Source organism: Malus sylvestris, chromosome 5 (genome assembly GCF_916048215.2).
Source record: "Malus sylvestris chromosome 5, drMalSylv7.2, whole genome shotgun sequence".
Taxonomy (NCBI): domain Eukaryota; kingdom Viridiplantae; phylum Streptophyta; class Magnoliopsida; order Rosales; family Rosaceae; genus Malus; species Malus sylvestris.
In genome coordinates, this window is record NC_062264.1 from 43,773,752 (window position 1) to 43,788,530 (window position 14,779).

At 36.1% G+C, this 14,779-nt stretch overlaps 1 long non-coding RNA gene and 1 pseudogene across 2 annotated transcripts; one reads left to right on the forward strand and one right to left on the reverse strand.

Annotated features, from left to right (window-relative positions):
* LOC126622945 (polyphenol oxidase, chloroplastic-like) lies at positions 1–1,716 on the forward strand (annotated as a pseudogene).
* Positions 1,717–9,870: 8,154 nt separating this feature from the next.
* On the reverse strand, positions 9,871–12,001 carry LOC126621024 (uncharacterized). Of its 2 annotated transcripts, XR_007622770.1 has the most exons (4): positions 11,718–12,001; positions 11,294–11,607; positions 10,441–10,890; positions 9,871–10,276 (listed from the first exon to the last, which is right to left on the reverse strand). It is a non-coding gene; the product is annotated as an uncharacterized LOC126621024 (long non-coding RNA). The 2 variants fall into 2 exon arrangements; XR_007622769.1 differs by lacking the exon at positions 9,871–10,276 and having other exon boundaries at positions 10,389–10,890; positions 11,718–11,996.
* Between the last annotated feature and the right edge of the window lie 2,778 nt (positions 12,002–14,779).

The window sequence follows — 14,779 nt, forward strand, 5'->3', positions numbered from 1 at the left end:
AAACAAAACCCTTCCACTAGCACCAACAATCACAACCATGAAAACCCTTCTCCAGTAAACCTAGACAGAAGAAATGTACTTATAGGCATCGGAGGCCTATACGGTGGGGTGGCTGGTCTTGGCAGCGACCCCTTTGCTTTCGCAAAGCCAGTGTCCCCAGCCAAATGTGCAGCTGCGGATTTACCAAGTGGAGCACTCCCAACCAACTGCTGCCCTCCAACCTCCCAAAAAATCGTAGACTTCTAATTCCCCTCCCCCGCTAAACTCCGTGTCAGGCCAGCGGCTCACGCGCTGGATCAAGCCTACATCGCAAAGTACTCGAAAGCCATCCAGCTCATGAAAGCCTTCCCGAACGACGACCCGCGTAGCTTCTCCCAGCAAGCCTATGTGCATTGCGCCTATTGCAACGGCGCGTACGACCAAGTCGGCTTCCCCAACCTCGAGCTCCAAGTCCATCAATGCTAGCTTTTCTTCCCCTTCCACCGTTACTACCTATACTTCTACGAAAGAATCTTAGCCAAACTCATCGACGACCCGACGTTCGCGTTGCCGTTTTGGAACCGGGACGCGCCAGCTGGCATGCAACTCCCTGCCTTGTACGCCAACCCCGACTCTCCGCTATACGACGAGCTCCGCGCTTCGAGACATCAGCCGTCGACTCTCATCGATCTCTTGACTTCAACGGCACGGATGAAACAATGTCCAACGACGTTCAAATCGACGCCAACCTCAAAATCATGTATAGGCAGATGGTTTCCAACTCCAAGAAACCGCTGTTGTTCTTTGGTTCGCCTTTGAGAGCTGGCACTGAACCAGATCCAGGGTCCGGTTCAATCGAAGGTACCCCACATAGTCCAGTTCATAGGTGGACCGGACGCAACCTAATTTTGAAGACATGGGGAATTTTTACTCCGCTGCTAGGGATCCTATATTTTTTTCGCACCATTCGAATGTGGATCGAATGTGGAATATTTGGAAAAATATAGGGAACAAAAATAAAGATATTAACGATAAGGATTGGTTGGATACGGGGTTTTTGTTTTATGACGAGAATGCTGAACTTGTTCGGGTTACGGTGAGGGACTCTCTTGATAATAAAAGGCTTGGGTATACGTATGAAGATGTTGAGATTCCGTGGCTCAAGTCTAAACCGATGCCACGTCGGACAAAGCTTGCGAAAATGGCAAAGGCAGCTGGTGTGGCCAAGGCCGCTGAGACGACGTCATTAGGGAAGGTGGTGGCGGTAAAGATTTTCCGATAGATTTGGAGAATAAGATAAGTACGGTCGTGCCGAGGCCGAAGCGGAAGAAGAGGAGGAAGAAGGAGAAGGAGGATGAGGAGGAGATATTGGTGATTGAGGGGATTGAGTTCGAGAAAGATGTGGCTGTGAAGTTTGATGTGTAAGTGAATGACGTGGCGACGATGATGATGATGTGGCACCGAGTGGACCCGACAAGAGCGAGTTTGCGGGGAGTTTTGTAAATGTGCCACATAAGCAGAAGGAAAGGAAGAAGAGCAAGAGTTGCTTGAGATTGGGGTTAATGGACTTATTGGAGGATTTGGGTGCTGAAGATGATGAGAGTGTGGTGGTGACTTTGGTGCCCAGGTATGGGGCTCAGGCTGTTAAGATTGGTAGCATCAAAATTGAGTTTCTTGCTTGAACATAAGTGCTTCACTTTTCAGTTTCTAATCAATGAAATCATTTTTTTTCATGAATCTATATTTTGAATTATACCAAAATAAATTTGTAATGTTATTATGCCATGCAAATAATCTTTCACTATACATACTCCTTGAAAAGAAACATAACCATAAAAAAGGAAATATTACATTACAATGGGTCATCAGGTTCCACTTTGAATTTTCTTTCAAGAGATTCTGAATGTGTTTGTTCTTAGAGGATATATGCGCTGCATCTAGCTATAATTTTGACAAATTGGCCACTTATATAAATATCTGTACTGACTGACTGACATATGCATCTTTAATTTTCCTCTCTTCCTTTTGATGAGGAACAAGCAGACAGAACAAAAAACAAATAAGGGAAATATGTGTAGGTTCTGCTAATAAACTCGGCATAACCAAACGGGAAGAAGCCAAATTAGGAAGAAGAAAACGAAGATAAATAAACAAGAAGATGAGAAAGTAGCCAGAAAGACAAAAATGATTACCAGGCTGACACTGAAACTTATTCGTTTGATTATTCTTTTTAGAAGGTAGTCATATTTTTTACCATTGATGGAATAATATCATGTGTCCCAACGAAAAATAGATTCAATGGAGTAGATAGTTAAATCTTTAAGATCTACAGGTCTTATGCATTTCGGGCCAAGTGAGTTCCCTGCGCTACGTACCGACGTTTCACGGGCCTTATGAATATACAACACTGAAAAGCATAGAGATACAACCAAATCCCACGTACTAAAAGAATACACAGAAAATTGAGAGTAAATATTAAATGGAACACTTTTTCTAGTTTAAATTTTAAATTAGATTTTGATACTAATTGAAATGTCAAAGTAAATTTGAACATACAAAACTACGGGGTAAAAAGTGAATTTGGAATGAAAGTTGTGACAAAATCTAAATATTGGTGACCTAAAAACTAAGGTGGAATTTGGTATTCCTGTAATTTCTTATTTAATAAATAGCTTTGGATATACATTGTTGTTATATTTTTTTCGATAATACTTGCATTCTTCATGAGATAATATATCTTTACTTTATAATTTTCATAATTACAATCATTCAATTTTATTAATCTTTATTTGAAGATCATTTCTAAAAAAAAATATTCGAATCGAAAATCATTTAGTCATCCAAATGTATCAAATAAATTATATACTTGGTACTCACAATGTTGATTTGTTCCATACATTTGGATACATATACGATCTCTGATTCGAATAATTTTGTAAAGGTGATCATCAAATGAATATTAAGAAATTGAAGGATTCTAATTATATATGTTTTACAGTATATAATACCACTAGACTGTAGTACTAAGTGACACTTAATTAACTTAATTATCTTTCTTTTACATACACTACAAAAAAAGGGGCACTGCACACAATAAATTATTTGTGCCCTTTGAGGCCAAAGGGCACCAACATATGTGCCCATAGACCAATGGCAATAGTACATCAATTATTATATTGTTTGTGCCCTCTATGGGTGTTACCTTTGATGAAAGGGCACAATATGACTTTTTGTGCTCAAACAGTTCAGCACAAATAGATGTCTTTTTGTGCCTACATTCTGAGAGTGTTAAACAATCTAACAACCACCTGACGGCCACTTTTTTGAAATTGTGCCTAATACGTTGTATTTAAAAAAAAAATTGAAAAATCAAAACAGGCTCCAAACTAAATTTAAGCAAAACAAACGATTAAAAATTTCATAAAATGAAAACCAACGGCTTCAACTGTTAGAATGAACCAAACAGTTAAAGTGGAATATCATTAATGAAAGTATACAAGTATTCCTCATAAAAAATAAAAATAAAAAATAAAAAAACATGTGTACTTTAGCCAGGCAAAATTGATATATCCAACAGAACTTAAGCAATCCATGCATCTCTACATATAGCCAAGCAAAACTGATTTCACCTCTTTTTTCCAACTTGGTGGATAATGCAATCACCTTCATGAAATCTAAACCAAAGGGAAAATGAAAATAAATTGTTAAGGACCTATTTCCAGTGATGTTCAAGGACCAAAACTTTCAATCGGCACTGAGAACTCACAAGCACTGACGCATTGCTACTTTGTTATACTAAATAACAACAAACAAAACATGCAACTTAAATGAGCGGCTAAACCATCATTACTAGCAAACAAGATGTACAAAACAATACAAGTTTGGACAATCATTTAGCTTAGGTCAAATGCAGTGAGATAAATCTCAATGTTATGACATTAATTTCTAAGAAAGATAGCAAATGCTAAAAACCTTATAGGACCTGCAAAGCAAAGTCTAATAAATAAGTATTTTGAAATCTAACATTTCTTATATTCCCCAGTTTTGCATCTCATCCAATCTTTGCTCCACAAACGAACTAATCCGGATGATATGTGTGTTATTTGGACCTCTCACAGTCAAAGTCATGAATAGTACCAAAAATTAAAACGATCGATCTAATTCATCAACTTTAATCAACAAACACTACGTAAATGTAGAACAACAAATATTTTAAACATGTAAAAGCAACTCATGGATAACAAAAATACAAAATTAATCTACAAAAGCAGAAAGTGATGAAACGGTTCTATCAATTTCAAATCTAGATCAATCCCGACAAGAACCAACATAATCAACCAATAATGCATATGAACCTTTGCCTCCTTGAATCCATGGGACCTTACAATGTGGAAACCCAACTGATTTTTTAGCAAAAGAAGTGTCATTTCTTTGATTTTGGAGTAATAGTTGTTTTTTCCTGTCAATTAGTTGTCTGTTTTTTTTTTTAATTAGCTTATGAAAAAATGGCTTTAAGGATAATGCAAATGAGGCATCTTTCAAGGGCATATGGAATGTATCTCCCATCATTTCAATGAATTTTTTTAATTACTATGATCTTCTACATCTCTCATCTTGCTTCATGAATTTCATTTACAAATTTCTCATTAACTAAGGCCTTTAGCATCATGCCCTTTTTTTAGTAATCAGATATTACAATTTTACGCTTGCTTAAATGATGAGTTTTATTATAGTACTAATAGTTATCTCAACCTACCACATGATGACTCAGCCTTTTGCCTAAAATCTGATAAGACTGCCTTAATATGTAAACCTGAGTGGAAGATTTCTATAAAGTGAACTCACACATTTATCTTTGGTAGATGAAGGAATGAATGGAAGAAGATAACCAACTTTTGCACTACCTGTATGATTTGTTCATGTGATTTATCATGGGTAGTTTAGCTAGATCAGAAAACTCAATCCATTGGAGTGACATCGGATTACAGTTTAGGCCTCTTTTTACACCATATGTCATAAGCAGGATGCTTGCATATGAACCTTTGCCTCATTGACTCCATGGGACCTTACGTTGTGGGAACCCAAATGATTTTTTGGCATCTTTCATTAACTGGAAAATAAAAATAAAAACAAAAAGAAAAACACTGTAATTATCCTGTAATCTTATAATATTCGATTTAACACTAAAACCCTAAAATTCCTGACCCCAAAATTCGATGTAACACTAAAACCCCAAATTTCTAATTTAATTTTTCAGATTGAATCTAATTACAATACCAAAATCTTCAGGTTAAGGCATTAAAGCTGATTCTGACCTTAGAAAGAAGAAAAATAAAGAATTAAGAAAAGATAGATACCTGGGTCATTCTTCAGTGTGTTGTTGCCTGCTGGTTGGGTGCAGTTGGGATGGATGGAAAGAAGATGAGGAGAGACCGAGTGAGAGAGAGGGAGAGAGGGAGAGAGAGACCGAGTGAGAGAGAGGGAACATAGACGTAGGTATACATTTTTACAAAGGCCTATTTTTTAACAATTGGGAAAGTTTAAAAGAACCGCCTATTGTAAACAATTGCCCTGCCAAAATTTTAACAATGGCGCGACACATGTGCACATTTTGACATTGCACAAAACGTTTTTGCACAACGACCACATTGTGGCGTCGCGCAAGGTACTTTTTTTATAAAAAAAAATTATTATAAAATTTACTAAAAATGTAATTTTACTTTCTTCAAATTCAATTTTTTTACATAAAACCCACAATAATATATTTTTTCTAACAAAAACCCGACCCGAACTACAATAATAAATTTAAAACTACTTAATAAGTATGCATATCATTCAATTTCTTAAGTGTTACACGTACAACCGTCAAACTTGTTTGTATATATTTTGAGATCGCATACGCCAAAAATCATAAAAAACAAACATTCAGAGATCAAGTAACGGGAAAAAAATTTCTACGGTTACAAACGAAAAATCATGATTTAACGGTTATTTTAACTCCGATTTTTATTATTTTTTACATCTACACTCCTTGACCCTATATGAATACAATGAACTAATTCGATCGTCAATTTAAAACATTTACAGTAGTGGATACCACAAAATCTTATGTTATCCTTAATGAAAGTATAAATAAACTCTTAAGTGTTAGTGAATCTATTGTTTTGATGGGATACACCTTCTACCAAACAAATTTCAACGATCCAATCGTCAAACTTGTTTGTATATGCTTCAAGATCGCATACACCAAAAATCGCAAAAAACAAACATTTAGAGATTAAGTAACGAGACAAAACTTTTCGACGGTTATAAACAAAAAATCACGATTTAACTGTTATTTTAACTCCAATTCTGATTATTTTTTACATCTACACTCATTGACCCTATGTGAATACAATGAACTAATTCGATCGTCTATTTAAAACATTTACACTAGTGGATACCACAAAATCTTATGTAATACTTAATGAAAGTATAAATAAACTGTTAAGTGTTAGTGAACCTATTGTTTTGATAGGATACGCATTTTACCAAACTAATTTCAACGATCCAACTGTCAAACTTGTTTGTATATGCTTCGAGATCGCATACACAAAAAATCACAAAAAAAAAACATTCAGAGATCAAGTAACGGGACAAAACTTTTCGACGGTTATAAACGAAAAATCACGATTTAACGGTTAGTTTAACTTCGATTTTGATTATTTTTTGCATCTACACTCCTTGACCCTATATGAATACAATGAACTAATTCGATCGTCAATTTAAAACATTTACAGTAATGGATACCACAAAATCTTATGTTATACTTAATGAAAGTATAAATAAACTCTTAAATGTTAGTGAATCTATTGTTTTGATGGGATACAAATTCTACCAAACTAATTTCAACGATCCAACCGTCAAACTTATTTGTATATGCTTCAAGATCTCATACGCCAAAAAACGCAAAAAACAAACATTTAGAGATCAAGTAACGAGACAAAACTTTTCGACGGTTATAAACGAAAAATCACTATTTAACGATTATTATAACTCCGATTTTGATTATTTGTTACATCTACACTCATTGACCCTATGTGAATACAATGAACTAATTCGATCGTCTATTTAAAACATTTACACTAGTGGATACCACAAAATCTTATGTTATACTTAATGAAAGTATAAATGAACTCTTAAGTGTTAGTGAACCTATTGGTTTGATGGGATACACATTCTACAAAACTAATTTCAACGATCCAATTGTCAAACTTGTTTGTATATGCTTCAAGATTGCATACACCAAAAATCGCAAAAAACAAACATTCAGAGATCAAGTAACGGGACAAAACTTTTCGACGATTATAAACAAAAAATCACGATTTAACGGTTATTTTAACTCCGATTTTGATTATTTTTTACATCTACACTCCTTGACCCTATATGAATACAATGAACTAATTCGATCGTCAATTTAAAACATTTACACTAGTTATACTTAATGAAAGTATAAATAAACTCTTAAGTGTTAGTGAATATATTATTTTGATGGGATACGCATTCTACCAAACTAATTTCAACGATCCAACTGTCAAACTTGTTTGTATATACTTTGAGATCGTATACGCAAAAAATCGCAAAAAATAAACATTCAAAGACCAAGTAATGGGACAAAACTTTTCGACGGTTATTAACAAAATTTAACGGTTATTTTAACTTTGATTTTTTGGATTTTTTACAGCTACACTCTTTAACCGTATATGAATACAATGAACTAATTCGATCATCAATTTAAAACATTTACACAAGTGGATACCACAAAAGAAAAAGGCAACGCAAGAACCCAAAAAAAAAAAAAAAACTTTGTACGACGTAGGTGCCACTACGTCTCGCAAAACAGATTTGCACGACGCAAGTGCACGTACGTCGCACAAAGTTGGCAAAAAAGCGGTAAAGAATTCTTTGTTTGGTGCCAAGATCTTGCATGACGCACAAAACATCACGCAAACAGCCTTTGTGCGACGAATGATGGCGTCGCGCAAAGCTGTTTTGCGCGACGCAAGAACTTATGCATCGCGTAAAGGTTGTTTACACAACGCCAGTCTTCGTCGCGCAAAGGCTGTTTGCGCGACGTTTTGTGTTTTGCGTCGCACAAAGTATGTTTGCGCGACAAAATTTGCTCCATCGGCAAACATGTTTTTCTACTAGTGCAGGTTCAAACCAGAAACAGTGAAATAAGGGAAAATTCGGTTCAAAATGGACACTTAGCTTTGAAAGGAATTGAAGCTGCCAGCTGGGAGAAATCCTCATCAATGCTTGCAGAGATAGCTTTCAGCTGGAACCAAATCTCTGAAACCAACCTTTGGTTTAGGCGTCTCTTCATGCCTCACCGCTTCTCTAAGAGCAGTTCCAGCGTGGGAACCCTCCCCCGGGTAATTCACTATTCAATCCACCCAGTGAACAGTAACTGCCTTTTGCATCTTCAGTGTGGAAGCGCTCCATCTGGCAATAGGCAATAAAATATTAGTATTTTTTTATTTATAAAATAATACAAAATAATTTTATTTGTAATTTCGAATAAGATTTTTAATCGTTCTCGTTGTACCACGTGTCATAATCTGAAAAGTTATAAAATAATTTTATTTGTAATTTCGGTTAGGATTTTTAATCGTTCTCGATGCGCCACGTGTCATAATCCGAAAAAGACAATTATTGGTGATGGATTTCCAATAAGATTTTTAATCGTTCTCATTGCGCCACGTGTCATTATCCAAAAATACAATTATTGGTGATAGATTTCCAATAAGATTATTAACCAATCATGTCGCGCCACGTGTCATAATCTGTTTACAATCTTTGAAGATAGATCAGATTTTTAACGAATGACGGCATGCCACGTGGCATTATCTACAACCTAATCCTTTCTGAATCCTCCATATAATCCACTATCCATCATCACAAATCTCACACTAATTTTCTCAAGATCTCTATCATTATTCATAGTTTCTACTTCCTTATTCACCTAAATCTCTATCATTATTCCTAGTTTTTGCTTCATTCTTACAATATAATCTTCTTCTTCAATGATGATGTGGGAAATCAATCAGCAAGAGGAAGAATTGTTTAACCAATCAGAATGAATGTTCAAATGTCAGGCGGCCCAAAATGAGAGGGAAGAGGATGAGGAACGTAGACGAAGAGACAACGAATCAAGAATGGCAAGAGCCTCACATTTCTGTCGAGTCATCCAAGCTGTGGGTCAGATTTGCAGGCCCAACCGTGCTGTAAACATTGATAGAAGCAGGCAACAACGAGGTCAGGATCTCTTGGACGATTATTTTGTCTGTAACAGTGCATTCCCTGATACGTACTTTAGACGTCATTTTAGAATGGAACGACATTTGTTCAACAAAATCATGGGCGCTGTTTGCAACTATGATTCTCACTTTGTGCAAAAGCCGAATGCTTTTGGTGCTATGGGTTTCCTACCTAAGCAAAAAATTATTGTTGCCTTGTAGATGCTTGCATATGAAGCATATGCAGACTAAGCCGACGAGATAGTGAGGATGGGAAAATCAACCATCACTACAAAAAAATAAGCCTTTTGGGACGGTCAAAACGCGTCACGAAAGCATCTAAAAGCGTTGCAATAGCCCTTTTACGACAAACTTACGACGACCAATAATGCGTCGCAACAAAGTGATGTCGTAAATGTTTGGTCTTTTATATGCGACGCCTTGAGCATATTGCAAGTACTATTTACTACAAGCTTGCAACGGCTACCTACGCGTTGCAAATAAGTGGCCTCGGGTTTAAAAAAAAAAATTGGGCGTCAAATGGGACGCCACAATTATATTATTTTAACTTCACTAAAATTATTTTATGTGAAATTTACTACAGGTTCCAAACTAAAATAAATTATGTAAATTTCTATAAACTACATACGAATTGTTATTAGTAATGAACTATAAATTACGTAAATTATAATACAATGTATGAAAGCAACACTGCACTTGTACTTAAAGTCAGTTGAATGGTCGTATCAATTATAGTATTATACACCAACGACATCATGTAGTCTTTATCTAGAACCTGCAACAAGTGACATACAAATTGCGAAGCTCTTGACACATATGAACACACAACGCTAGAAACAGATCGCGAAGCTCCGGAAAATATGAACACACAGCATAAGTAAAATTATACATGTCCAACTTGTAGGGAAGACAAAGTTGACACTCATATCACCTGCTTTGAATATTTCAGCTTTCCATGGAATTCATTGTAATCTCCCTCTTTAAGTGCCATCAAACAACTGAATTTTTACAAGAGGTAACACAACATTTTCTTAGATACTTAAACACTAACATATATTACGATTTCTTCACTTATATGGGACATTCCTATTGCAAATAGTATATCAAGTATATCAGAAAAACTGGTACTTGTAGAATTAAACTTTCAAGAAAAATGGCTAACTAGAATGTCAAACATGTACATTGCATATAAATCCTTGGCAATACAAATCCAGATCATGCATACAACTAGTTTGCTGCAATGACCCAATCAAACCTTTATACGGTTTCCTCTGCCTCATTGCATTTTCCAATATGGGTGTGGATAAACGATATGTTGATTGAGTCTCTTCCACTGACAAACTTCTGGAACCAAAATCCATGGTACTCAAGGGCCTTACTCCAGTTTCCCTCATGCTCGAAGGTAATGATTTGAGAGCTCAACTTTCAATACCATCACCACAACACAAGAAAAAAAAACATAACCAAATATAAGAATATTCATATGTTTTGAATATAATTTATCTTTGGGACCTTGGACAGTACTATACAGAGCCATGCTTACAAATGATCGTGTTTACCTACACAGGGACATCCTCAAAGCAGAGTGATTAACCAAACTCTCCACCATACCCTGAATGAATTGGAAACCTAGTTGAAATTACACATTTCATCCAACTCTGGGACCAAAAATTGATCAAATTTTCACAATGAAGAAAAGAGCATTCTACCCAAGCACTAATTAAATGGAGAATTCAATTTCCCCCGAACTTCTTTCTGGTCCAAATGTTCTAACAGTTCAAAATCAATTTTCCTAATCTCAAACAGCAGTACACTAACATTGACCCTATTTTGCTGTTCTACCCAACTTAAGGACAACTAATCTTCTCAGTATATTCGAACTATGCACTCATTGAAAGAAGTACAGTCACAATCAGATTTATACTAGCAAATTTCAGTTCCATAATAATCAAATTCTATCACATATTTTCATGATTATAAATACTAAAATAGAAGATAATTGGTAAAATTAATACCTTGCAAATAGAAAATTCTCAAATTCCACTGCACAGCATGATCTCCCAATTTCGCAACTTTCTGATACAAAGCGATGACCTTCTCTTTGAGACCTCTCCGCAGTATATGAGCCTGGCGTCCACCATAGCCATGGGGGACCTAGAAGCTGCACCCCTTAGAAACGCGTCGAGCGCTTTGTCCGTATTCGGACTGACTCATCCGCGGCTGTGCTTGAACCGCTTCCTCCACCGCATGTACATCATCACATGCCTCAGCTACAGCAGCGCCTCGCACCAAGCCTTGCACACCAACAATGGCGCTCAGGCTTGGATGGCTGAGCGTCAACTCGATTCAGCAAGCATAAAAATCAATTCAAAAAGAAAACCCTAAAAATTACTTAACTTACTGAATCGGAAAAGAGGGAAGATGGTTGTAGTGTCTTACAAAATCTCCGATTGTGCTCTGGGATCTCAAATTTTGCTCCAAAGTTTCCGATGATTCCCCCAAAATCTCTGATTGGATATATTAGGCCTCTTATTTTTCAGTTGAATAGGAAAGTGGAGAAGGTGCAGGAAGAGAATGATGATTCTAGAGAATGAAATTGAAGGCGCGCTGGATTGTTTTCATCTGAAAATAAAGCGCCTAATTGAAAAATTAAAGAATTTAGGCGCTAAATTTTATTTTGTCCTTTAGGATGTCACAAATTTTACTTAGCGTCGCTTATATTGTTATTTACGACATTATTTGTGACGTTACTTATATAAGAGTCGGGAATACTTTTGAGCTAACATTTAGCGCTGAAATTTTCTTTTATTTACAACGGCCATGTTATCTGTCGCAAAGGGCCTTTTTTTTGTAGTGCATTCTTAAGTCTCTGATGAGGTTTTGCTCGGCAATCGAATCTATCTACACCGCAGAGTACCTCCGGACATCTACTAATATGGACTTGGAAAAGCTTCTGAAGAAGGGCGAGATACGAGGTTTTTCAGGGATGATTGGAAACATTGACTGCATGCACTGGACTTGGAAAAATTGTCCAAGTGCATGGCAAGGCGATTATGGGGATAGAAAAGGATCAAAAAATATCATTTTGGAGGCGATGTCATCTTTTGATACATGGATTTGGCACGCTTTTTTCGGGGTTCTGGAAGCTCAAAATGACCTCAACATCCTCCCCCAATCCCAGTGTTGAACGATGTCCTACAAGGAAACGCACCAAAAGTCACGTACTGGGTCAACGGATGTATGTACGATTGGCCATACTACCTAGCAGACGACATTTACCCAAGGTGGGCATCGTTTGTCAAAACAGTGCCACGTCCACGAAGTACAAAGGAAAAACATTTTGCAAGCTGTCAAGAAGGGTGCAGGAAGGATGTGGAGCGTTGTTTTGGTATCCTCCAAGCTCGATGGACGATTGTCAGGGGTGCTGCAAGAATGTTTGATGTATAATTGCTTCGATCCATCATATTGACGTGCATCATTCTTCACAATATGATTGTGGAAGATGAATACAATTATGATGCCGTTGAATAATATGAGCCAGACACGATGAACAATTCAAGAACACGTATATATTGTGCTCATGACGCCACCAAAGAACCCGTGCAACATGAGCCATTAGAAAGGGATGGACGTTACAATGAATTGGTCATTCAACGATATGTTGCACTTCAAAAGCCATATATGCACAATGTTCGGCTAAATGACTTGATAGAGCACCAATGGGCATTGAAACAAGCTAAAGATAATTAAGTTCATTTAGTGTGTTTGGTTTTATTTGGTGTGTTTATTTAATTTTAGTTGGTGTGTTTTTTTTGGTTCATTTTTAGAGAGTTTTTTATTATTTGGTATGTTTATGTAATTTTATTTGGTGTGTTTTTGTCATTTGAATAAATATTCTCTTAGTATAAATAACTTACCAAATTAAATAAATTTACTCTCACTTTAAATAAAGTACTAAATTCAATAAATTGGAAACAACATAAAGTACTATATTCAATAAATAATAAATTATAACACAAAGTGATTGGAAAATTATGGGCTCCGATTACAAAAACTACTATATTCATCATCACTTAACCAATTTGTGGTGCTAGAATGATCTTCTCTTGTCGTACTAGGACCATCTTCTCTTGCACGCCTCCTTTGCACCACGTCCGCTTTCTCCGACTTCCAAAAATATTTAGAATTTGGAGACTTCCCTTTTAAAAGCATGTTCATAATTTCATAATCTCGTTGAGCCATTCTTTTTTCTCTAACCTATTCTCTTTCTTGCCTAAGTATTTCTCTTTCTCTCTGATTAGCTTGAAATTCTCTCTCAATAGCTGCAGTTTTTGCCTCCTCTCTAGCTTTATCAGCCTCAAATTTCGTCATTTCCCGCGCCAAAGTCAATTCACCTTGGCGAGCATGTTCTTCCATGTATTTTGCATAATCATTCTTGGAAGCACTCCCTTTTCTCTTTGAAGCCTTCTTACCTTCAAGCCTAATTGGATAACGGGTTGAACCCGACGCTTGTTTAGGGAAGGGCGTTTCAGGCACTTCTTCTACATCATCTTCATGAACATGCGAGCCATGATCGGGTGTAAAGTGTAAATAGGTGTTGTTCATGAAAACTTCTGGACCGACATGCACAACTCTGAATTTAGGACAATCTTTGACAATATTCCAACATTCTCACCAATTGAATGATTTATTTTTGCTTTTGGTTTTGGCACCATACCAAGCTTGTGCTTGAAGTTGCTACCTTGTGCCAAGGCGTCTATCAACATACTAAACGATTGGCTAAGTAATTTCCAATTACTGGACATCGATTCTTTGGTTCTTTTCACACTCATTTTCTCAAGATAATTGGTATGAATAAGACTCCACATTTCTCGCAACTGCATCTCATTACCCGCAAGCAAATTATGAGTAACTTCAACACAGCTAGTACACAACGCAACATCTTCAAGAAGCGATCAATTCGCACCTATATCAGTAATCATTTTGTTGAAAAAAAATTGGATTGAAACTTTGAGAGAAAGATATGAATTTGATTGAAAGTAGTTGAGAAAATATGAAATTGTGGTGTAAGGTGATGATAATGAGAAGGTATTTATAGAAAAGTAAAAACAATTTTTTTTAAAAAAATTCAGATTTATTTTCAGATTTTTAAAAACAATTTTTTTTTTTAAATTCAGATTTATTTTTAAATTTTTTATTGAACTAATTAATCTATGCCGTTGGATTTAAAAAAAAAAATTGAATTCCAACACTCCAGATTGTGCCATGTGTCACAATGGTAACTTTCCTTAATTTTAAAACTACATTTTCTTTTATTTATTTATTTATAAAGCAGAATAATATCAACCGTTGATCTCAAATCCAACGGTTGATATTAAATAAGTTTATTTTTATTTTTATTACCGTTGCAAATTTAACGGTCCAATTTAAAGAGTCGTTGAACGGGTCGTGGGAAGCCATGTGGCTTCCCAACGGTAACATCGGCATACTGCGAAGCAAGC